Raw genomic sequence first — 23,798 nt, 5'->3', positions numbered from 1 at the left:
ATTTTTCCTCCTGATTTTAAAATGTCTTGCTGCCAAACACACCACCAGAACCCAGCAGCTTTTATCACCATTCCCTCCTGTGCAACACTACATCTAAGCACCTGCTTACCATTAAACAGGTGTTGACAGTCTATTGATTCCAGCACTTCCCACGTCCACATTGATTACAATCAAGAACATTTTGGGCTTTGGGGCATTTTGCACAAGTAGGTGGATTGTGCACTGGACAATGGTCAAATCCTCTACAGCAAAGCAGCATTCCAAAGGTTTTGCTGTCAGTCCCTGAAGTAATTTAAGCATAGGCAGTGACAGGACAGAGATTAGAGTACTGGCATGGGCTCAAGTCCCACTCCACCACTCACCTCCTCTGTGATCTTGGACAAATGATTCAGGATAATGGCACTTCTTAGCTTCCCAAAGATGGTGCAAGAGGCACTGATACAGTGGTGACTGAAGATCTTGCAGCATCCTGAAAAGAGGTGATAGGTCACCTCTGCACCTGCAGTTTAGAGATATCCTGGGGAATATGAGAATGTGAAAGCAAGGCATAGCTAACTGCTATTTTCCAATCCTGATTTTTTTCATAGGATTGAATCACTTGATATTTTCATGCATCACAAAAGGAAGTATTGCCAAATGCAGACCTACATCCTCATATTAATATGGGAAAAATAATTATTTCTGTTTCAAATAGGAGAGCAGTTTAGAAATGTCTACACAGATTGGAAAGAGGAAAATTAAGCTAAGTATTCTCTTAACTGTGAAGTTGTTTTGACAACTTCTACACAAGTATGGAGTATTTCCTGCCAATCATGTCTTTGAGGAATATAATTTGTCTATAATGCAAACTGATATTTCCATGACTTACAACAAAAACAAGGAAAATACCCATATATCTTTGGAAGAGCAATGGGCCTCTGTTCTTGTTGTTTTGAAGGGCAGCTAGGAAGGAACAAAATACCTCTGCATTTGATGGAGTTTACACTCCAGGTCTATAGCAGGCTTTTTGCCAAGCTAGTGTTTTAACTAGCTAAAAGACATTCAAACCCCCTGTGGCTCTTGCTCACAGTTCAGACACAGCTAGATGAATTAGAGGTGGAAGCTCTTCCAAATGATGCATGATGTCCATTCAACACTGCAATCAACAGCCCTAAATTACTGTGTGATCAAGTCTGAACTTCACTGTTACAAATTCAGGAACATATGATTCAGTCGCTGTATCAACAAGTTCAGTCAGGTGAACGTGTACCTGCATCTGAGAATTGTCTCTCTAGCATCTGTTACAAATAAGCACAGGTCAGGACCACTTTCCACTGAAGCTTTGAACAATCAGTTTTACTCAGAATGCATTGTTCTTGTTACTAAAAAGTGATTTTCACCATGACACTGGAACCCATGAGTGGTGACCATAATGTCCACAGAGTTTACATAGTGCCTGTTCTGTTACCTGTCACTGGACAGATGTGGAACATCACAGTTCTGTTCCTAAAGTAATCAGCTCATATGTGCAAGAGATTAAATCCCTCACAGTTCCTCTTTCAAGTAATGATTTGTGTAGTGCCCATGTACACCAGAGTGTCAATCCTAATTAAAGAGAAAAACTTCAAAAAACCCAAATAACACATAACCCAAAGTGCAGTTTTCACACTCCCCACCTCCCACCCCACACTGTATGGTAGGCTTCAGAAAAAATGTTTGGAACATGGCTATAAGAATTATAATTTAAATATTATTTAAAATGGTTTTGGTATTCTGCAAATATCACAGAATTTTATAGGGATTTTTAATTTTCCAATAATTTCTGTACTCCAGAAGAAACTAATCTCTGTGACTTTCCACTGGATAAGGCACTAAATTACAAGCAAGCATGTGATACTGCAGAGCAGGCAATTTAAAGCCTTTCTTAAAAAAAAAAAAAAAAAAATCATCCTTGATTGAAACATCTGTGATTTGGTTTCTGCAGGTGATAGTAAAAACAGTTTCCTGATGAACATAGCTTCTGGCACAATTATTTATTTTGAAGAGGCTGCATGTCTGAAAAGGGATTGGGCAAATCAGGTATTTAAACTTTTGGCTTATTTTTAAAAAAATATTTTTATCTAAACTGAATTGAAATGCAATTGAAAAAGAAAAAAAAAATCACTCAAGTTAGAATTAAATTTCTTTCTTAAAGAGGTCATATATGCTGTGGAAAATGCCCTTTCTAAAATGGGAACAGAATACATACACCATGCCTCTTGTCTCAATAACTAATTAAGCATGTGTTTAAGTGCTTTGTTTAAAGACATGTCTGCTTAGCAAAGGCAGAAGTGTCTTATTGAATTCAAGAGTGTAATGCTAAGTATACACTTCAATGCTTTGAAGAACTGCTTTTGATTTGATGGAGAAGAGTTTCAGAGGGAAATGAAATCGAGGGTCTCCCTGAGTTCTTAAAATGAACTGGGTATATGATTTCTGATTTTCTGGGAAAGACTTCATATGCAGCACTTAATTTCTTTCAAAGGAGCCCTGTAATTACCTCTTGGATCTCGCCAGTGTAAACACAATGGAAGCCAGGAAGCTGCTTTGCAAATGAGGGTTAATGCAGCATGTGATACGCCAGATAGGCCTGGACAGCATTAAACAAAGGTTAATCCTCAGCAGCAAGAGATACTAAATGGATTCTCTTATTGAACACCCTAACAGCAGAGGGGGAGAGAAGAAAAAAGTGTTGCCTCTCAGATACTTAATTATCTGCAATGTATATGCAAATATCCAGAATTTGATGAGGTCTTTACTTTTCACCTTTAAGTACCACATTAGTAATTCATGAAGCCACTACTAACGTTGTTGAGTGCCAGCAGCAGTGAAAATTAAGCACTAATGACTTCAGAGGTAGGGTGCCCATAAAATGAGTAGATACCTCTGAGGTCATCTGTACTATCTGAACATAAACGATGGAAAAATGTACATTAGCTCAGCATTTCACCAGCTGCAGGTTTCTGAAAATCATCACTAATGCCAAGGGTAGTTTTATAGACAGCAGGGGAGTTGCTACAAACAAAACTTCACACCACCATTACTAAAAAGATCACCACACATTTCCTGGCCTTAAGTACCACCAGTTTGCAAGACAGCCTTTCAACAAGGCAGAAAAGCCAAATAACACACCAGCAATTCCCTGAGCCAGAAAGGTAACTCAACAAGTTAAAAATCCATGATCATCTTGTCTCCTTTCCTGAAGATACGAAGATTTAAGCAAGTTGCAGAATTATGTTTACATAAATCACTGGGATTTCAGGGCCACTTGTAAAGTTCTAGATATCCAAAGAGTTAATCTGTGACAAACTGCACCAAGTCTGCCAGCAATGACTTTGTTAAATTGCTGCAAGAAATGCACTAGACTTTCAAACTATCCAGGCAAGTGCACATTGGAATACAGCTATTATGATAAGTCTAATCCTGAGAACTAGTGATACAGTTTATGCAATATTAAATAGCAAGTACTGAATTTACAACATAAAATTACAAGGTTATTTTGACATGAATGATATGTTAGTAAATTAAGATACCTGCTCTTGGCCTAACAGCAATCAGGCCTCCTATGAAGATGTTTCTGTACAACTCATTTGGCATCTTACTGTGCTTTCAGTATTTCAACCCAAAAAGAACAGTGAATTTTTTTAAAATAACGTCAAGAAAAAGAACAAATCAATGGACCCAATGTTTCCACACTTTTGAATTATTTAAGTGCTGACATGATCCCAGTATTCATCCATGTCAGAAAATGTTCTGCTCTGGAAGACCACAGCTGTAGTAATTTACATGCCTGGAGAATCTGATCTAGAGCATGAATAGAGAGCGGAAATTTGATTTTTAATGTGATACCTTCACGGCAGCCTAGGCTTGTAAATTAGAGGTGTTTCTATCTGCTTTGATTTTTGAAAATAATCACAAAAGCTAGTGAAATATATGTATTTAGAATCAATAAACTTGACTATTAGCATGGATGGATGGTAAAGGCCCACACACTGATGTGCTTTAAAAATAGTGAAATCAGTTCTTTAAAAATAAAAGGAATAATAGGGGGAAAAATTACATTTTCCAGAGTTATAGTACAGCTTTTTAAGTTGGTTCACAATGTAAAAGAGATTAAATGGAAAAAAAATCCAAATATAAATGCTGCAAAATCAGTCAAACAGCATATATTTTATTACAGGAAAAAGAAACAGGTACTTGAACCCTTTGGACCACACTGAGATTAATCATTCATTATGGGTCTGTCAGAAAATCAGAAGGACAGGATAAAAGACTGCTGCCATTAGTGGCACTCCCTGAATTTAACAAGGTAAAACTCCTGTTCAGCTGGAACAATGAAATAATTGAAGTCTGAGAAGCACAGGACTGAGAAAGCATCAATGATTTATAAGTGACTGAGGACTCCACCTCGGCATGTCTGAATTCCACTATGGATTCACCTGCCCCAGACAGGAGGGGCAGCAGGAACACATCTCTCCTGTCCCTCCACAGCCCAGGCAGCACACCAAAGGTACATGTCAGTCTCAGGTAGGGACATTGAGCCCTTTTATGCACGGTACCCTTTTCAACATGGTACCACAGCGAGTCCACTGGGCTTTTCTGGAGCCATTCCTGCTTTGCTGCTGTACCTCAGACCTGCAAAGACTGGTGTGTTCTATGCAAGACTTACTCCAATGCTCCCCACTGCTGCAGTGCCTGGATCTTGTCTACTTATTACTGGGTCCAGGTTTCTACTCCTCCCAGAAATCACAAAATCTGAAGATGGGGCTTGGGAGAGGATTATGCTGCTTATCACCTTTGCCATGGCCTCACTTGAGCCTCACAGTAATGATTGCAGACACTAGAATATGTTCAAGAAATGGTTTAAGATAAGCATGGCCAAACCAGCACCTTAAGGCCAGGACTAGCAGGAGTTGCAGACTAGGAGGCAAAGTTATGACAGTCAGTTCCTGTTTGAGTTGTAAACTCGAGTGCTGCAAGGCCAGCACTCACACCTGAACATGTGGAACAACATTATAGCTGACAACACTGGAATCAAGACACAATCTGACATGTACAGTGATACATCTGGGATAGAAAGGCTAGAAAACAACATTTAGATAAAAATTCTGATGAGTCTGGAAAACCTCAGACTCTAATGTGTAAAATCCAGGTCTTAGTTACAGGGACTTGGGTAGATGATAACATAATTGGTAACCCCAGGATTTTATTTTCTGAGGCAGAGGCTCTGCCCAGCTGTCAGCTTCATGTTGTGTCTCCACTCCCATCCTGTCTTACTCAGCAAGCACAGGAAGAAGCCTGCTCAGTGGTCTAGATGTGTGTATAGTGCCCTGCTCCTGCCTTTGCAGGATTTGTGGGTTTGTGACTACCTAAAGTAGAAATACTGCTTTTCAGCATGAGAATGCCACTTACTGCGGGGAATCTCATGCAAAAGAAAAATAATATATATTAACATATGTAAAACTGAAAGAAAAACACTCTGAGAAAAGCATGTAGGCTGCTGGGGGACAACTCCTGAGAAAATTGTTATAGAGCAGTTAGTGAATTACTTTTTCCAGAGAGGCAGTAGCTGAATTATCAATATCCAGCAAATGACTGTCTCGATTACAGTAAATCCTAAAGGCAATACAGCCTCTTCAATGGAAGAGCCACTGCACTGCTATTTGCAGAATCAAATAACTTACTTCATGTCAAGCCTTTGATTTCTGCATGCTTGTTTTGGACTTTGAAGGTTGAATTATGCATTAAAACCTGAGCCCTACAAAGGTTCTTCTACCTTGGAAAGTGAAAGGAGTTTTAGCTATGATGGTAAAGGGGAAATAATGTAAAAATTGGTATGGAAACCCCTGCCAGCTACAACAAGGCAGATCTTTGGAACTCAGCAAGGTTGTGATTCGGCTTCAGTTTTACCTCAGAAGAATAAAGCAGTGTTAAGCGGGAGAAATAAAACCAGCCAAAGACTCCACACCAAACCCAAGAAATGAAACACATCTTTACTACGATCTTACTTGTCGACAAAGCTTCATTTAGTTTGTCTCAACCCTCACAATTAGTCCTCTAAAATTTATAGCATTGTATTCTTGTAATCTACCTGTTATATCCTATTAAAACTAATTTAAAAACTGGACATCTCAAAGCTGTGTCTGGCTCCTCATGCTCATTTTAAGGACCCAAGGTCAAACTTAGCAATGTCAGCAGAAGCCTTCATAGGTCCCCTTTGTATTTACAGTTTGGTTTTTTTTGTTGCCTCTCCAATTTTTTATGATGCTAAGTTGCCTAAAAAAAAAAACCACCTCCAAAATGCAATTCTTTCTCTGAGTTGAAAACAGCTTCCTGAGACACAGCCTATTTTTTGTGAAGTGAATCTGAGTGACTCAAATTTAAATAGCATCATATTAACTCATGCTTTGAAACAGATGTGTAAAAGAAAACTAGGGACAAACTGGAATTCAGAGACCTGGGGAGATAAAAAGGGCAAAGGGATCTGGCTCTTCATGGAGAAACACTAAATGAGATGCTATCTGTCAGAACAAAATCAAGGTTTTGTTTATTCATCAAATCTCCCTGCATAAAGTGGGGTTTATTGACATTCAATGAATGCTACACATTCTCCCTGAGGATTACCTTGTGCAGACACCTGTCATTATTTAATAATATGTGACTTGCATTCAAATATATGGACAGTCAGTATTTGCTTGGGGTGCAGCAAAACCCAGAATTCACCAATATTATCAGGTTCCCACCTTTAAAGTGGGCCTTGGCATTGGGAAGGGATCAGAAAGTGGACACATCACACTCCTGCTTTGGCTAAAATATCCTTTGAGATCTTGTCATGTTTTAACAATGGAAAACTGGGGGGAAAAAAACAACAGCTTGTATCTTAATATAGATGTGCAGATGATGATCATCTTACCCAACCCTAAATGGCTAAAAGTCAGGCATCTAGGCTAAGCTGGTTATTTAAAAGAAATCAAGCCCTTCTCACAGATAACTCACTCATACCAGAGGGAGCTTAAACCCTTAGCCACTTGTCCCAGAGATGGGCAAATTAATCCTTCCTCAGGATTCCTGCTTTGCACAGCCTTGTCTTTCCTTTTTTGCCATGGTAGAAACCACAAGCAGTAGAAATTGCTGTCTTCTACTTACAATCAGTGCATCACAGCTCCTAAATCAAAACCTGGCTGAGTTTCAAGAGAAGCAGCTTCCCTCACTCTGCTTTACAGAAGGAGATGCTGGTTGCTTTCAAGAGTAGAATTATGAAGAATTGTTAATGCTGATAGTGTGCCATAGTCCCTGTGACTATTTTGAAAGACATTCACATGAAGGCTGCACGTCATAACTCCATAACCAGTGATCAAAAGCATCCTAAAGAGAGCATTTTATAGTGTTTGTCACCAAAGTGAGAGACAGAACCATGTGGGTCTATTGGAACAGCATTCTGCAGGTCTGAAACCAGCAGCAAACCCCAGTTATAACGAGTGGCCACAAGAAGCATCTTTGCAACTGGTCTTTTGTGCCTAATCCTTTTCCACAGCATTAGAGTGAAAGTAGTTATAAACATACTCAGAACTGGTAACAGAAGGCTTATGAAGGAGTCTGAATGAGACCCTCACAGACCTAAACCACAAAACTGATAGTAAAACCAAATTATTTTGTGCTTGGACCAACAATCTCACTCACACCTGGGTTTCCTTGCTGTCCCAGCAATTAGGTTACACCCAGTACTGCAGACTATTGGGAGCAGCAGTTGTTCTCTCCCCTCCAAAAACCAAGCCACCCTTCAGCATGACTTCAGTGGATCTAGCAAGACCTGGATGCCTCCACAGTGGTCCAGCTTTCCTGGAGAAAGGCAGTAAGACTTGTGCTAATAGAAAATCTACAACACAGAACTCCCTGTTGAAAGAGATGGCAGATGGCAATTCAGAGGAAGAATTCCTGGAGAAAGAGAAACAATGAGAAGTAAATCACAAAAAGGTTGGCACAAAAGCTCAATTCATGACCTTTATAAAGCCCTCAGTACACACAAAGCCTAGCTACACTTTTTGGCTCAGGCTGAACAGGATTTCTGCACAGCTTTCAACACTGCAGGTGCGGATGAGTAAACAGCAAGCCAGGAGCAACAGCAGCACTCATGGAATAACCAGAGACTGGTTAAGGCCTCTGGCTAATCCTTCAGTTGAAACCTCATTTGATGTTTGTGTTGCTGGTGTATGGGGCTAGAATTCAAACTGGGTGCTTCCCAAAGGTGGAAGAGAGACAGACTGTGTGTTAGCCCAACTCCTCCCTGCTAGCTGCAGCAGCTGACAAACTTGGATTGCTGCCTGCCACCTTAGAGCCACAGGGCTGGGTGCTGGTGCCACCAGCCAGGAGATGCTTTCAAAGGCCAGCTCAGACACTGTCCCTGGACATATCTCCTTTCCCTTCGAGTGCCCTTGCTCCTCATTCACTGCAGAAGCATTTGCTAAGGAACAGATGGGTTCACCCAAGCTCTCTTAAGCTCACCTTGAAGTGGTCATGAGGGAAACATTTCTCCCCTCCATCCTTCACACAGAAGATATATGGTCAGAACCACCTCTATTCCTGGTTTGATTGTGTGCATGGAGAATTTAAGTGCCACAACAAATTTCAAGGCAATGGGAAGGATCTTAGAACTCTTTGTCACTGCAGTCAACAGAAATGGCCCTCAAAACACCAAACCAGCTTGGAATTGCACTCACTTGCCCTTGGAATGGCCATATTGTTTCCACTGACCTGAAAAACAAACCCAGTCTTCTTCCCACTCAAACAGCACAGCTCAAATTCTTCACAAGAGACCCAAAATGCTAATTAAATTTGGAAATGTTCCCCTTGGGCTTTAAAGACTCGGGCACCCAAGGTCCAAGCACACAGACTTCAGTGCCTCTTGGCTGCCTCTCCAGGCTTTTCAGGCAGCAAGGCTGTGCTCTGGGACCACTGATCCCAAAGGGCAGCCAGCTGGCCTTGGTTACAAGTGGGTGCTCGTGCAAGCAATGCCAACATGACAGGAAGGGGATGCCAGACATCTGCCTTTGTAATGCTGCACAGGGAACATGGTTTTATCCTAAATTCATCTTTCCAATCTATCTGGGCACATTCACCCAGCTGGTACACATCAGCAAAGTATCTTTCTTCCTATAACATCTCTTTGCTCTCAAAACCATACCACACCTCACACAACCAGTGCTGTGACTGGAGGTCATTTGTGAACAGAAAAAGAACAGGACTCCCCATAGACTGAGTTACTTTGTATGCAGAATAGCAGTTGTCACTGAGCTGTTGGCTTTGAAAACACACAGCTAACCCCAGGACATCCCACCAGCCCCACAGCCCTCCCCATGCCATTACCAAGGGGCAATTCATCCATCTCCCCTTGCTTTAACCAGCAGGTCTGTTATCAACACCACTGGTAGCAGAATCACTTGCATATAAGCATTCTGTCTGGCACTCACCATGTGCTGCTTTCTTTGGGCAAGTTTACAGCTTTTAGAAGGGTGTAGCATGACTACATTTCATAGGACTAGAATTCTTTTAGGACAACAGCACTTATTCTAATTACAGCTAGTTAGGATTATTTTACATACATAAGCCCCCCATATTATTTTATATATAAACCACCCCATTTTTTCATCAAAACAAGTTCTCTACAGATAATGCTTGCATTAAGGAGAGCTTCACTGGGACAAATTGTAGAGGTTCAGGAAAGAGGCAAAAGGAAATTAGTATTTTGATAATGGAAAACAATTTGAGGGACCTTTCCTCCTGTTACAGAGCTCCATGAAGGGCAATGTATGACACTAGATTTGGCCAATGGACACAGCACCAGATTTGGGCTCAGCTCAAGCTGGCACATGGGGAGAAGGGATTAGCAGCCTTCCACAGTGACTCTGGGGTGACCTGAGTAACACTCAGCTGGTTGGCAGTCATGCTCCTGGCAAGCAGCAGCTGGACAGAAGGCCTCAAACCATTAAAAAGAGCCAAGGTACTTGAAGGGCCAGGCACCAGTCGCTGTCTGAATAGCCAGCAGTGGACAAATCAATAATTTAACCATATACTCTGGGGCTTAATGGACTGCCAGTGAGCTGCACAGTTTGGGTTCCTGCCCACTTCCCCAGAAGCTATTATTTTTCCTTACTGAATGTTTGTTGAACTTGACAACACTTACTGAAGGAGAAGAATGTGTATGGTTCATTTAAGTGACCTTTTAAATATAAAAGTATTTTATTTTATATGTATAATTACACAGAATCTGAAGCATAACAGTTAAATCCAGAAGGGAACATCCAACAAGAGCATCCACAGTGGGACTGTCACCTCCAAGGAGAGATTTGGGTGCTAGCACCTTCAATGGCTAATGGTATACACTATCAAAATTTGTGAGCACATTCTAATAATGACAAAGCTTTAATTTTGTCTTCCACAAATTACATGTAACTGAACTCCATCCCCCCAGCCTGATTATGAAGCCTGAAAGACCAGAGGACTCAACAAATGGCTTTTCTTATAGAAGAATTTTCTTAAGTGTAGGCATACACACTTATTTGAACCATGCCATGAAACATAACTCCATATTCACTGCCACTTTTCTTACACCATGCATACAAATGCCAAGACAACCTTGGTAATCCACTCCAGAAGCAGAATTTAGGAGTGGGAGCAAAGTGGTGTTTGTTTGATTTTTTTTAATTATTGTTTTGGTTGCTTTTTTGATTGTAGTCTCTTTTTTTTTATCTGGGTCTTGGGGAACACTCTTGAAAATAACTCATTCCAATTCAGTAAGAAGGTAACAGCAACCTAGAAGAAAAATGTGTTCCTCCATCCAGTTGAGAATTCAATGTTAAGAGGACAAGCTGTCAAAGACTGAAACTCTAGAACTGAAAGACTTATTCAAAAAATATTCCATCAAAACATCACAGGCACTACAGTCAGCTTAAAGGGCTTCTATGTGTCACCTAAATCCAGAGCATTCTGGTTGGACTACATCTCCCACAAGCTCTGTGGAGGAAACTTCCTGTGCAGGAAAATAAGAATTTTTGGCTTGTCATCTGAATAAACTCTGCCCCCAAAGCATTGCAAACATCCTCCTAGTAGCAGAGCTGAATGAAGTCATCATCTGTGTTGTACTTTAAAGTTGAAGCTCTATTTTAATATACTGAAAAAAGTTAAAAATGAAAGGCAGCTCTTGGGCACAATATTTTAATACAAAATAAAGTTCAGGCAGGTTATTGTTTCTCCTCTACCTATTGCAGTAAATGCCAGATGAGATGTGATGTATCCTTTATAGGCAGCTTTATGAAACCTTCAAGTGCTACGCACAGCAAAGCCTGCCGCTGAGATTGTGATCAAAAAACCTCATACAGGACAAAAGTCAGAGCGAGAAGAGAGCTAGGAAATGTTAATGGCATGCCTTTAGTTGCATGTTGGCTCTTCATCACCAGGCAAATGGTTTGCTGGAGCTCCAGTTGTACTACAGTAACAGTTTGCTGAGATGGATGCAGCAGCATTGTTAACGCTGAGCTGCTGTCATGTTCTGAAGTGTGCGTGACTTACTTCTTACAGAACAGCTTAGTTCAAGTTTGTTACACAGACAACAGAAGCACTTTGGAAGACGGTATAAAACTTTCAAATCTCCAGAGATGTGTTCAATGTGACAGTAATTCACAGGTTGTTCAAAGCCTACTTTCATCAGAAAATCATCTCTCCAATAATGCAGCCACTGCATCCCCTACCCCACCTTTTGAGTTTTTTAACAGTTGTTCAATTCATAAACTGGTAGTGGAAGCAACCAGCAAAAAGTTACAGCCACTCCTAAAAATATGCAGAGAAAGTCTGAAACCTTCTCGAAGTCAATCCATTTAAGCTGCACACATAGCTAGAGAGCAGGCATTTCACTGGGCAGAAACAAGAAAATGGCATCATCTGTTGGAGTGCAACAGCCCACGGTTCACTCGAGGCAGACAGAGGGAGCTGTTGCTATTCAAACAGGAGATGCTCCCAGGCAGACACACATGATTATATACACAATCAAGCAGTTTGAAAGATGACTGACACTGAAGACCTCATTTACTAAGGGCAAAGCGAAAATGCATCTGTAATTCCCCCCATTTCCTTCTATAGTTTTCATCTCCTCTTGAAAAAAAGCACCACCAACAACGCAGAAGTGTTGTGCAACATTAAAAATGAGGTTTTCAAGCCTGCCTCAATTACAGCCCGTTACTGAAGCCAAGCAGATTTGAAAGCATTTATCCCCCAAGTGCCTTATCCCAGTGCAATGGAAGCACCTGTCATGGAGTGCAGACTGAAAGGACCAGGGGACACTTCCCACACTGCCTCAGGACATCACAGACCCAGGTTCAAATTGACTGCAGCAGGCTTCCAACATGACCCTAGCCAACTCACAGCTCTGGGCACCCCTCCTGCAATAGCCTTTTGCCTCCCAGCACTGCTGGTAGCAGTTCTATATGGGATCCAGCTCCAGTTCTCCAGCCTCAGGCAATTTTTTCAGTGACCGAGCTAAAGGCTGGCACCTAAATTGCTGAGGGACAAATTTTCTTCAAAGTCTAGCAGCAAGAAACGACAAGGATTTGTTCTGGATCAGACTGAAGTTAGCTGCTGTCTTCTACTTAGCAATTATTTAGGCAAGGGTCATACAATTTTTTACCTTTTTACAATCTTTCACTCCAGTCATTATTTCTGTCCTCCTGGAGAAGGGATTCATCCCAGAACGCAGGAGAAAACCAGCACCTCAGAGATGCAGCCAGCAGAATCCTATTCAAGTCCCCAAAGCCCCAAAATGCTCAGTGTTCAGCCAGTCATAGGCTGGGCGGAACAACTCTGTTTTCCTTGCACTTCTTGGCTTTTGCTTCCTAGCAGCTTCATTCAATGCATTAACAGATTTCTCCACGAAGCACAGCAATGTCCTTGGCCCCAAAAAGCTGTGACAAGACTAGCAACAATTAGTTTAAACTGGGTATCTGAAAAGCTTTTATTAGCAGGCTCTGTAGCAAATAGACTGCAATCCTCTTAAAGCAAAGAACTCAAGTCTGAAGAGGAAATTTTAGAAACACAGAGAACATGCCAAAGTATTATCTGCTATATTGCTTTTGCTCATATTGGCAAGAGTGTTGTGCTGTACAAAGTGAGCTTTAGTTCAATATTTACAGCAAAGAAAAAAAAAAAGGCCTTGCAAAAATTAATGGGTGAAACACTCAATAAAACAAAAAAGCACAGGAAACCAGCCTGACTTTCTGATCCCTTGCCAACACCACATCCTTGCTAGGCTGCACACTGCTACAAACAGCAAAGCAACAGAGGACAATAAGAGGGCAGAGATGGTTTCCGGATGTTAAGAAGACATCCTTTGGAAGATTACCAAGATTTGGAAGAGAGATTATTTATTCCTTTTTGCTGTGTCTCAGCTTTAACAGATGGAATCCTAGTAATTAGACAGAGAATTCTACTGTATGCTCCTATGGAATTTAATGACTGGTATCTACTTGCCTCTTGCCAAAATCCTTCAGGTGGGATTCCCTGGAGCACTCAGTCTACCTCGCCTTGTTACAGCCAGTGGCATAAGACCTCCTGACCTCTGCAAGAACAGAGTGCAGCAACATCCTTGTTGCTCCTTCTCCACCTTTGAATTTGTCCCCCTGCTGCCACAGACAATCTTATTGATGTCAGTCAAATTTAAACCCCATCTCATGCAAGTAAATGGAAGAGATGTATATAAATATTCTTCTGAGCAAAACCTGAAGGCATCCACTGCACAGAGGGGTTCAATTTCAGAATGGAGTCCAAAACTTTACTTTCTACCCTGTTTAATACTTTGATTTATATCCTCATTAGCCTGGGGAATAGCTTCTATTAAAACTATTAAAGATAATTTTTGCAATAATATCAAAGGATATGAGTAGGCGTAATGATGGTACTAATGATAAAAATTAATAACATTCATTATTTTTAATCATATGTACAGTTGAAATGAATAATCAGGAAAATAAACAAGACATTTTATGCAAACCTAAAATGAAGGGGATGTGAAAACACTATAAATTATATCAGTTGTCCACTCAAAATTTAATATTGGGCCTTTGCAGGCAGGAAAGTATTCTGCAGGCAGGCCAGACAGCCAGGAACCAGTGAGCAGCATAACATAAAGCAAATGTCTGTTCACCTCTTCCAGACCTGCACCCTTGATGCCTCCCTCACTCCAGGATGATGTGGGCATCTGGGATCTTACTGTATATATGAGACCTAACTGGACTGTGATGTTATTAATGCTAAACAGCATCAGTAATAACAATTCTTCCTTTATCATCTCACTGTCCATGTCTGTTCAGATCTTTAGCATTTTTCACTCACAGGAAGGATGGTACAGCCAGTGCCTCTACAGACTTTGGAAACAGCACATCCTAGGATCAAGCTCAGCTGTCTGCACAAGCAACCCATGAAATTTCAACCAGCAGCTCTCATCAACAACTGCAGGAAACTCTTCTGACTTAAAGCAAGAGCTCTCCTACCAGACTGTCAGCAGTTGATTCTTCCAACCATGTCCTCTTCCAGTTAGGAAACAGCTTCAAAACCCTAACTAGTTTTGGATTCCAAGACTGTAAGACTAATGCTCAGCAAATAAGACCATGTACTTCTCATCCTTGTTTCAAAACTCTAAAAACACAGCTCATGCTAAGCACTGCCTTCATAAATATATACTTAAATGCACCTTTTGGTCTTAAGGGTGGAAAGATCTCTTCTTGGAAGAAGGATTTTCATTCAAGTTTTAAGAACAAAGTGGCGGGTGGGAAGTCAAGCAAGAAATAGTAATTTCACCTTTCCAAACTTGGTCAAGGCTAACAAAAATCCCAGCTGCTCTCATAAGATGACCTTCCATGCTAGAAATTGCAGAAATTCCCAAAAGGAAAATTTGTCCCTGGGTCACTAGAAAGTGCAAATTAGGGCTGATTTACAATATCTTGTCAGTTGAACACACCTGAAGCCAGAGGAACAGTTTCACTAAAAAAAGCCCTGGGACAACAGTGGCCAGGCTATCCCACATTAGCAAAAGCTTTTCATCAGCAAGAAAGAAGAAATCCAGCCAAAAAACCCAAGAAAAGGGCCTCTTACCTCCTGCAGTATTTCACTTCTGCATTCCACCAGGAAGGTGATCACCCCATCCTCATACACCTGTTGTCCACCACACAATGCTATGCAGGGGGTGGTCATGAAGTCAGCCTGGAAGATAAAGCCCAGCTCACCCAGCAGCCAAGCAGGAGAAGCAACAGCAGATAGTGCTCCTCAGCTGTAGCTGAAATACCAGCAGGAGGGCCCAGCAGAGGACAATTAGGGGCTCTAAGGGCTGGCAAGAGCCCTGCACGGCTGCTACTCTTTGCTGCCTGAGGGCAGGTGTGTCCCTGGGAGAAACAGTGAACTCAGAGCACGTTTGGACAAAAATCCCTGGCTTTTTAGAGTATCTTCCCTCATGTTCCCTGAATGGTTCTGGGAGACACAGCCATTTCCCAAGACATCTTTGCTCCCCAAAACACGACAGTCAGTGAATCAGTCTTCCAAAGTCAAGAGAATTAATCACTGCCCTGAGTCAGGAAGGAGAGATGAAAACCGAACCCAGGTATTTCCGGGGAAAAGAAAGGTCTGTCCAGCCTAAGTTTTATCAGCTAAGCAGTGCAGGAGGTTTAGTGCCTGTCCTTCAGGCACAGTAAAAGAAGGAGATAACAATGTGTGTGTCCTCCACATGTCCACCCTCCTCTGCAAAAATTTTACTGTAGAAAAAGAGATGCTAATGTGATGTTAGGGAGTTCTCTGGGCTTCTCTTTGTTTTGCTCTTTCTCCTTGCTCAATATTTTTCCCTTGTGAGTGCCCTATGTGCACAGCTGTGTGCTTTCCAGTGAAATTGCACTTCCCAACATGTCTGTGTGCTCTCACAGCAGCTCTGACACCTTCAGTGCCTGATCCAGTGCTTCTACCAGTATATTTGCCCCTGAGGGAACCTTCTGGCTTGCCACAGATGAAGAAACAGATTATTATGGTTGGGTTTACTCCACTTTTTGCTCTCAGAAATACCAGCTCCCAGATATGAAAGCATTATGTGGCACCCACTGAGCTAGCAGCTCTTGCAGGGAAGCAGACATTCTGGCTGGAACCAGACTAACTGGTCCAACAGGGCACTGACACCTATTCGAAATCCTGTTTTACAGATATGGGCTCAGGGGAGCTGTTTCAGGGCTGCAAAACCCCAGGTCATCTCACTCCAGGAAAGGAGGGCAAGTCATGGGCTTTGTGCCTCAAGGCAAGACATATGTCCTTGGGCCTCAAGGACAAGAGTCATCAGGTCCAGAGAATTAGTCCTGTGTTTTCTGTACTTGGAAATGGAGACTAAGTTTTTGGGCTGATGAGACTGTTTTGGGGGCTCTAAAACAGAAAAAAAGGCTTGTGTATTTGAGGCTGGGAAAAGGGTTCTGGGGGATGGGATGGGGTTTGGAGCAGAGGCCAAGTCCTGTGTGTTTGGGCTCAGCAACTGAGATTGACTTCCCCCTGAGATTGCAGGAGGAAGGAGCGGGAAGGAAGTGTTGGGTTCCAGGCAGGCAGGAGATGGGCTGGTGACAGAGACCCTTGCCTGAGGTGGGGGTCCAGTCATGTTGGTCCCTAGAGTTTGGCAGGCCAGCATGCATCAGGCTGAACTCAATGTCTGAAAGAGTCTCTGGGGGAAAAGACAGTTTTCACACTGTTTTTATATGTCCAGCTCTTAATTCATTGTGTGCACAACAGCTGGAATAGTCATTAAGTCATTAGTTCCTATTTAGACAATGCACCATTATGGCAGTTCATATTCCTAGGACAGTGATTGATTTATGACCTTGTCAAAACCCACACTGCTATAATGAGCAGAAGCTTTAATTAGCTTAAGGGCAGGCAGGGCTGTCCCCAGCCAGGAGCAGAGCAAGCAGCAGCATTGTCCTCTGCACAAACAGCCTGGCTTCTTCCTCAGAGATTCAAAGAACCCTGGGCCAATCTCTCCCCATCTCTTTTCAAGGGTAGAAATGATGTGTCCCAGCACATCTGTGGTGCCTGCTTTGAGATTTGTGGGCACAGTGTCACTGGCCCAATTGTCCTCACTCACCACAGATGAACCCATGACTGAACCAGCTCCTCCACCCCTGGAAAAGAAGGCACTTTTCCAGGAGGGAGCCAAACAGCATTTCCAACTTGTTATGTTATAGTTATACAATATTTTCTGTGCGTATTAACTAATTATTAAGTTTAATAATCAGACAATATTTATAAACTAGTAATTCATTATTATTTATATACCTGTAAGCTGATTATTCAACACATACTCAATGTTAAACTATACTGCTTGTAATCAAGTGATGTCAGCAATTTATTTACAGCCATGTCAAGAGCCCCCATGGCACCAGAGCAAGCAGGAACTAAATCCCACCCCCATGAAGGTGGTTGGAGCCAGGCAGGATCACACATTGCACTGGCAGTTTCTCAGAAGAGATCTTTTGCCACTGCATCAGGCATATATACAAAATATGCAGAAATATGAGTGGTGTGTTTAATTTTTATAGGTACCGTTGCCCTTACCAGTGTGACTTTCCAATATCATTAAAATTAATAAGACTAGCAAAGCAGTGAGGAGTAACTCTGTTACTTCACAGCTTTTCAGATTACAGTTTCACATTTAGCAAACTTAAAAGTTGACTTGAACTAAGGCTGTTGGGCAGTGCAAGATATTGGTGCATCCATCAACATAATATAGAAACTTTAGGGACACATGACAAATACCATTCAAATCATTACTCAACAACAGAATGAACTGCTACAGCATTTTTACAGGTATAACTGAGGGTGAAGCTGAATATGCAAGTAGAACACAAGAGCTCCTCTGCTAATGCTAATTAGTAATGATGGCCTGCTGCAGAGGCTAATCACAATAACAAGAGCCAGGTAAGAGCCCAGGAAGTCCAGCTAAAAGGTAGAAAAATACTGCAAGTTCAAAAAACTAATAGTATTTTTAATTGGAAAATCCTCTCCAACAACACAAAACAAATGAAGACTCTGACAAAGAGTTTAAATTTCAGGAACAGATAGTCTTACAAAATGATTCAGTAAGTCTCCATCAACTACTAGGAAAATGCTCTAAACCCAAGCACTTTCCACAACCTTGGTGGGGCTCTCTGGCTCATTGCAGAGGATTACAAGACAACATTTTAAAAGAGGCAGGTGTATCTGGGCTGTATAAGCTATTGAAGCTTATATTGAAGCTTATGGAAAAAATAAACTCTATTCTGGCCAAAACCCATTGAAATAGTAGAGGACAATCATACCTTGTCTGTGACTGTGGTTTAACTGCTGCATCTGTTTCCTGAGGCTGAAATATGGCACAGGAATTTAAGTCTTGGGTTAAAACCTTTCCTGTGAAGGAAAAAGATGGCAAAAATCTGAACTTAAGAATAATATCTAATAAACCAAATAAAATAAATAAACCACTAGTGATTATGCTGTTGATGTCTGACGCCTATGGAGGAAGAGGTTCTAAGCTGGGAAAGGAAGGTGGTCATTAACACCAGTTTCGTGTTAGTTTTAAATGACTTCGATATGAATCACAGGAGAGCAAGTAGTTAATTTCCCCACAAAAATATTATCAAGTACTTTCTGCCTAACTTCAATTATTTCAAATTAAATATTTATATGAGGAAGAAAAAGTACAACACTTAGTTCATGACCATGACTGAAGTTATAGGAAAGAGAAAATAAGGTATAAATTCAAGGGTGTCTCAGAGTTCACAAAAGAGGAACTGTTTTCTGCCCACTCATAAATATGATCAAAATTACCTGATTTTAAGTATATTTATGTACAATTTGTAAAGAATGTATTCAAGTTTCTCTAGATATAATTATATGTATTGGCAAATGATACTTGAGTTGGAAGAAACAAGTAATTCAATTAAGGCCAAATGTTTCCCACATGCAATCTGGTGTAATTTGTTATCATTAAGCTATCTTTGCAATTTCAGAAGTGAGAACTATACTTTCATGGCTTTCAGAAAAATATTACAGAAATTAATGGTCCCTAAATAGGTAAAAAGAGTATGTAAAAACAGATTAAAAGCAGTACTCAGCAGACAGAAGAGATTCCTCAATTAGAGATGTCAAAAAACATAACTGTGTAGTATGTGGGCATGTAACTTTATGGAAAAGTGCTATGAAATGACTAACGAGGAGATTGTAAAAATATGAAATTATTCTATTCCTTTTCTGCATGCTGGCTGTATTTTCCCATCCTTTGAGCAAGACAGTCACTAAAATATGTAGTGTGTCATCTCTGCAGTAGGATCTGTTTGAAGCTGCCACCCACACCGTACCTGTGTGGGTAGAGAAGAGACTCCACCAGTGGAGTCTGTGGGAATCTGTGAACAGCCAGCACTGTGCCCTCAGGGATAAAACAAGTTACTCTGGGTTATCCACTGTGCCAGAAAATGTTGGTCTGTGCAGTCTGTCAGCAACAAGGCACACAACCTCCCAACAGCCTCTTGTGCTCAGGCTTCTCAGCTCCACAGATGCTGCTCGTGCAGCCTGCTGTAAATGGGGACTAATATCTGCCTTGGGGGTGAGAAACCAGCAGGGAGATTGAGCAGGGCCTGATGTAACTGGGTGCTTTTCAAAAGTACCTGATTAGTACCTGATTATCGGCTTACAAAGATCTCTAACAGCGTGCATTCAGGTCTGGTTTGTAAGCCTACTTGAGTGTGGTTGGCACAGGTCACAGGTTAGAAAACTAAACCAAAACCTTCCACTTAAGGAGTATTGGATACACTGAACCCACAGCAGCCCAGAAACTCCAATAGGAAGGCTTGATGCTGACCAAAAATCCCATATAATTCCAGCTTTCTCATGCCAGGGCCAAGACCACTTTGTGGTACTGACAAACATGAAATGAAGCAGGACTTCCTCCTGTCTGAGTCTTAACAAATTTTTTTTGGAGTGTGGATGAACTGTAAGAAAACTGCAACAAAACCAATGAAAACAAATCAGAAGACCTTCACCTATATAATCCTTATTTTGGATATAGTCAAAGTACTAAAAATGAGAATTTCTATAGGCTCTTTACTCAGGATCTCCCTTCAGCTTTCTGCATGTAAAGGACAATATTCAAACTCCCAGGGTCAGGAAAACCTCCTTAAGACTTTTGCATATGAAAATATTTCTCAAATTAATTTCAAAAAGGAAGTGTAAAGAATACAGTAATTTCACGACTATAAGGCGCACCGTTTTGACTAAAATCTTCCCCCGAACCTGGAAGTGCGTCTTATAGTCCAGTGCACCTTATATGATGGACAAAGTTGCGACATTTGCCACCCCAGAAGTGTGAGCTGTGAGCCATGGGGGGAGCCGGCAGGGCCGTGACAGCCGGGTGGAGGCGGGCCTGGGGGCCCACGGCACTGCCGCCCCTCCCGGGTACAGGCGGGCCTGGGGGCCAGTGGCTGCCGGGTTGAGGTGGGGTCTCATCCAGCAACCGCCCGGAGGGAGCTGGGGGCGGAGCCTCGCTGCAAAAAAAAAGTGCACCTAATAGTCCGGTGTGCCTTATATGATCTACAAAGTTGCGAATTTTGCCGACTCCCGGGGGGCACGCCTTATAGTCCGGTGTGCCTTATGGTCGTGAAATTACTGTATTTCAAAGTAGAATGTTGTCTATTAGAGCAACTGTCAGCATTTTCGAATTCCATTTTCATTTGGCAGTCCCATGAATGCTACTGATCCAGGTTTCTTTCTTGGTAAAACAAAACCATTAACTGAAGCCCAAAGATGAACACCAGCATCCCAGGAAGGTTAAGCAGATGGAGTGGTGGACACAGACACTGCCTGTCAAACTGCAGATAAGTTTATGGTGGCCTCTTCCCATATTTTGCTTGTTGGATCTCAAAAACTAAAATCTGAGTTTAGGTTAAAATGCATGAAGCAGTAAGACTAGCATATTTTGGCTGAAATTACATGGACTTCCCAATTCTCCTGTCACTTGGGTGTAGTCAGTCAGGTTCTGCCTATTTTCAAGGATATTTAGGATCAATATTTCAACTTTAAGAAGTAGTTGAAATTATATCTATTCACTCTATCAAACACTTCCAAGTGTTTGATAGTCATTCTATGAAATACATCCATCACCCTGTCTTCACAGTAGATCTTTTTTTTGGGCTAAACTACCAGCAAGATTTGTTTTCTTATTTTTGCTATCTTAAAATAATACCCCCACAGGAAAACTCATGGAGTTAGTCAGAGCCTTATTTCTTAAACATTTGCTGTTATTAGGCTTGGCTATTTCCCCCCCTTCTCCCAAATCTCAGTAGATATCTTGTCATAACAAAGATATCCAAAGTTATTGATGTCATTCTTCAAAACTTGAACATCTTTTTGGTGCCTCTAGCACTGCTGGAGGAGACGATTTCAAAAAATGTGCCCCACCAAAATGCTGTAGGAAGCAGCAGTGAGGCAAGAGGCTGGTGAGGAGTTGCCAATTACAGCCCTACAAGCAGCTACTTTTCACCGGGAGCACACCAAGTGGCTGCAGAATGAGGATTTTGGCAGCCAAGAGGGAAGCAGAGAGCACTTTGCTTGGGTGCCACACCTGCTGAAAGCTGACTGAAGCTTCAAGGAAAATCCAGGAAAATCAATACCCTCTCCTCTCTCTGAAGAGGTACATAAGAAGAGGAAATGGGACCTCTGTCTGCTAGAGCAGTGCTATTGGCAGAAACAGCAAAAAACCAACATCCACAAGGCATTATCACAGCTTTTACTATAAAGGACGTCTCCCAAATCAAGGAAGATGGGACAGAAAGAAGTGGTGACCCTAAACCCCAAAATGGAACATGCCTTTTCCACTCCCAGTTTGGAAGGCTGTTCTGCAGTGAGGTGCCTGCCACAATGAAAAGACAATCATACCAAATCAACTGGTCAAACAAAGGAAGGAGCCACCCCATGCCTGGCTCAGAGCACAGTTAGGGTTGGTGCCCACCTTGCATTTCTTGCACTGTCTCTGAGGTAAATGGGGACCATGTAATTGCAGGTACTGATAAACCCCATTGCAGCTCTCTCAGGAGGGGAAGAGGAGGGGCAGGCACTGATCTCTTCTCTCTGATAAGCAGTGACAGGACCCAAGGGGATGGCCTGAAGTTGTGTTGGGGGAGGTTTAGGTTGGATATTAGGAAAATATTTTTCATCCATAGGGTGTTTGGGTACTGGAACAGACTCCCCAGGGCGGTGGTCACAGCACCAAGCCTGACAGAGTTCAAGAAGTGTTTGGACAATGCTCTCAAGCACATGGTGTGACTCTTGGGGATGGTTCTAAACAGGGCCAGGAGCTGGCCTTGATGGGTCCCTTCAAACTTAGCATATCGTATGATTCTATGATCTAACCCTTAGGCAGACTGCAGACCAAGGGTAGGAATGTTCCTGCCCAGACAGGTATTGGGCTACATCTCCAGAAAAACTGTTTCCTCCCACAGGTCATGTTTCCCATCTTCCAGCCCTGTGACAGTAGGGTCTAAACTATTCCTAGGTATTACCTAGTGCACATGGTGTTATCCTAGTGCCCTAGGAATTACCTAGGGCATACACAGAATCAAAAGGTGACGTGTTTGTAGTAGTCCAACTCTGTGATTTCCCCTTCTCCTGCAAAAATATAACCAACCACACTCTCATGTTGAAGAACACAAGTCAGAATCTATACTTAACTCCTCTCCCATGTGTGCATACAAAGGCATTACCAATTTACTGTGTAATTAGGTAGGTCATCTAACTTGTCTACACCAATTATTTCTGCTTCTGTTTTTTGTGAACCACTTCAAAACTCTTTATTGATTTTGCTGTATGAGATATGACACAGAAGGAAATTGCCATGCTTTGCTCTTTCTGGAGAGATGCCTGTGTGTCTTCTGTTTTCTGGTGTGAGGGACCTGAATAAGGTGTTGAACTTTGATGACAGGTTGCTACAATGAGTGTATGACTTGTAGGGTATCAAGGCAGTTTAATTCTCCAAGTTGAGGGGATTTTCTTGTTAGCAAAACTTGCTTTCTTAACTGACAAATGGGATCCCTGAACTTGCTGCCAAAGACACTGATTCTTACTCTCAGAAGGACTTACAGTTACTGGTAGAATTTTTTTGTCCTAATGACTTAAGTGTCTAAATCCTGTTTTTGAAGTGCTTTAGTCCAGACTCAGGAAGTATTTTAGAGTCTGAAGTTATAAAGTAGCTTAGTGGAGGGAATATTAAAACAGCTCCTAAATGCTTTCAAATCTGTACCATGGGACCATTTTGAAGAAATGGACTTCCCAAAACCCTTTAGTTCCCTATGATTTTCAAAAATTCAAGAGTTCCTAAGTGAGGAAGGGGTTATTTGAACATAAAGTTAATTTCAAAGCACTGAAACAAACACAAACTTCCTCTAAAAGCAAGAGAATATGGTTGTGATTTAAAGAGGGGAGGGGACATGAGGTTTATTTTTTTACATAAATATGAATACTTTAATGCAAAATATAAATGAATCTCCTTAAAAGAGATAATCCAGCCTCTACTACTCACTTCTCTGAGTGGTAGAAGAGCCAGCAAAACCACGCCCATGTATTTTTAGTCACCCTGGGATTAATTCCCAGGCAGGTCTTTGTTTACAGTGCTATATTTACAGGGAACAACCATATGGAATAGGGATATTCCTCCTGACAGCTTCTCTGCTTCCCTTAAAGCAACAGAGGGA

General features: G+C 41.7%; 1 long non-coding RNA gene across 1 annotated transcript in view; it reads right to left on the bottom strand.

The window, feature by feature from the left end:
- Positions 1-23,798, bottom strand: part of LOC116997074 — a 322,705-nt gene that overhangs the window by 256,453 nt on the left and 42,454 nt on the right. The window contains exons 14-15 of the long non-coding RNA XR_004418068.1: positions 18,378-18,465; positions 15,154-15,261 (exon numbers count right to left, since the gene is read on the bottom strand). This is a non-coding gene — a long non-coding RNA (uncharacterized LOC116997074). The remainder of the gene's footprint in view (positions 1-15,153; positions 15,262-18,377; positions 18,466-23,798) is intronic.

Source organism: Catharus ustulatus, chromosome 5, assembly GCF_009819885.2.
Source record: "Catharus ustulatus isolate bCatUst1 chromosome 5, bCatUst1.pri.v2, whole genome shotgun sequence".
NCBI lineage: Eukaryota > Metazoa > Chordata > Aves > Passeriformes > Turdidae > Catharus > Catharus ustulatus.
The sequence above is the reverse complement of the archived record's forward strand: the minus strand, read 5'-3'. Positions and strand labels throughout refer to the sequence as shown.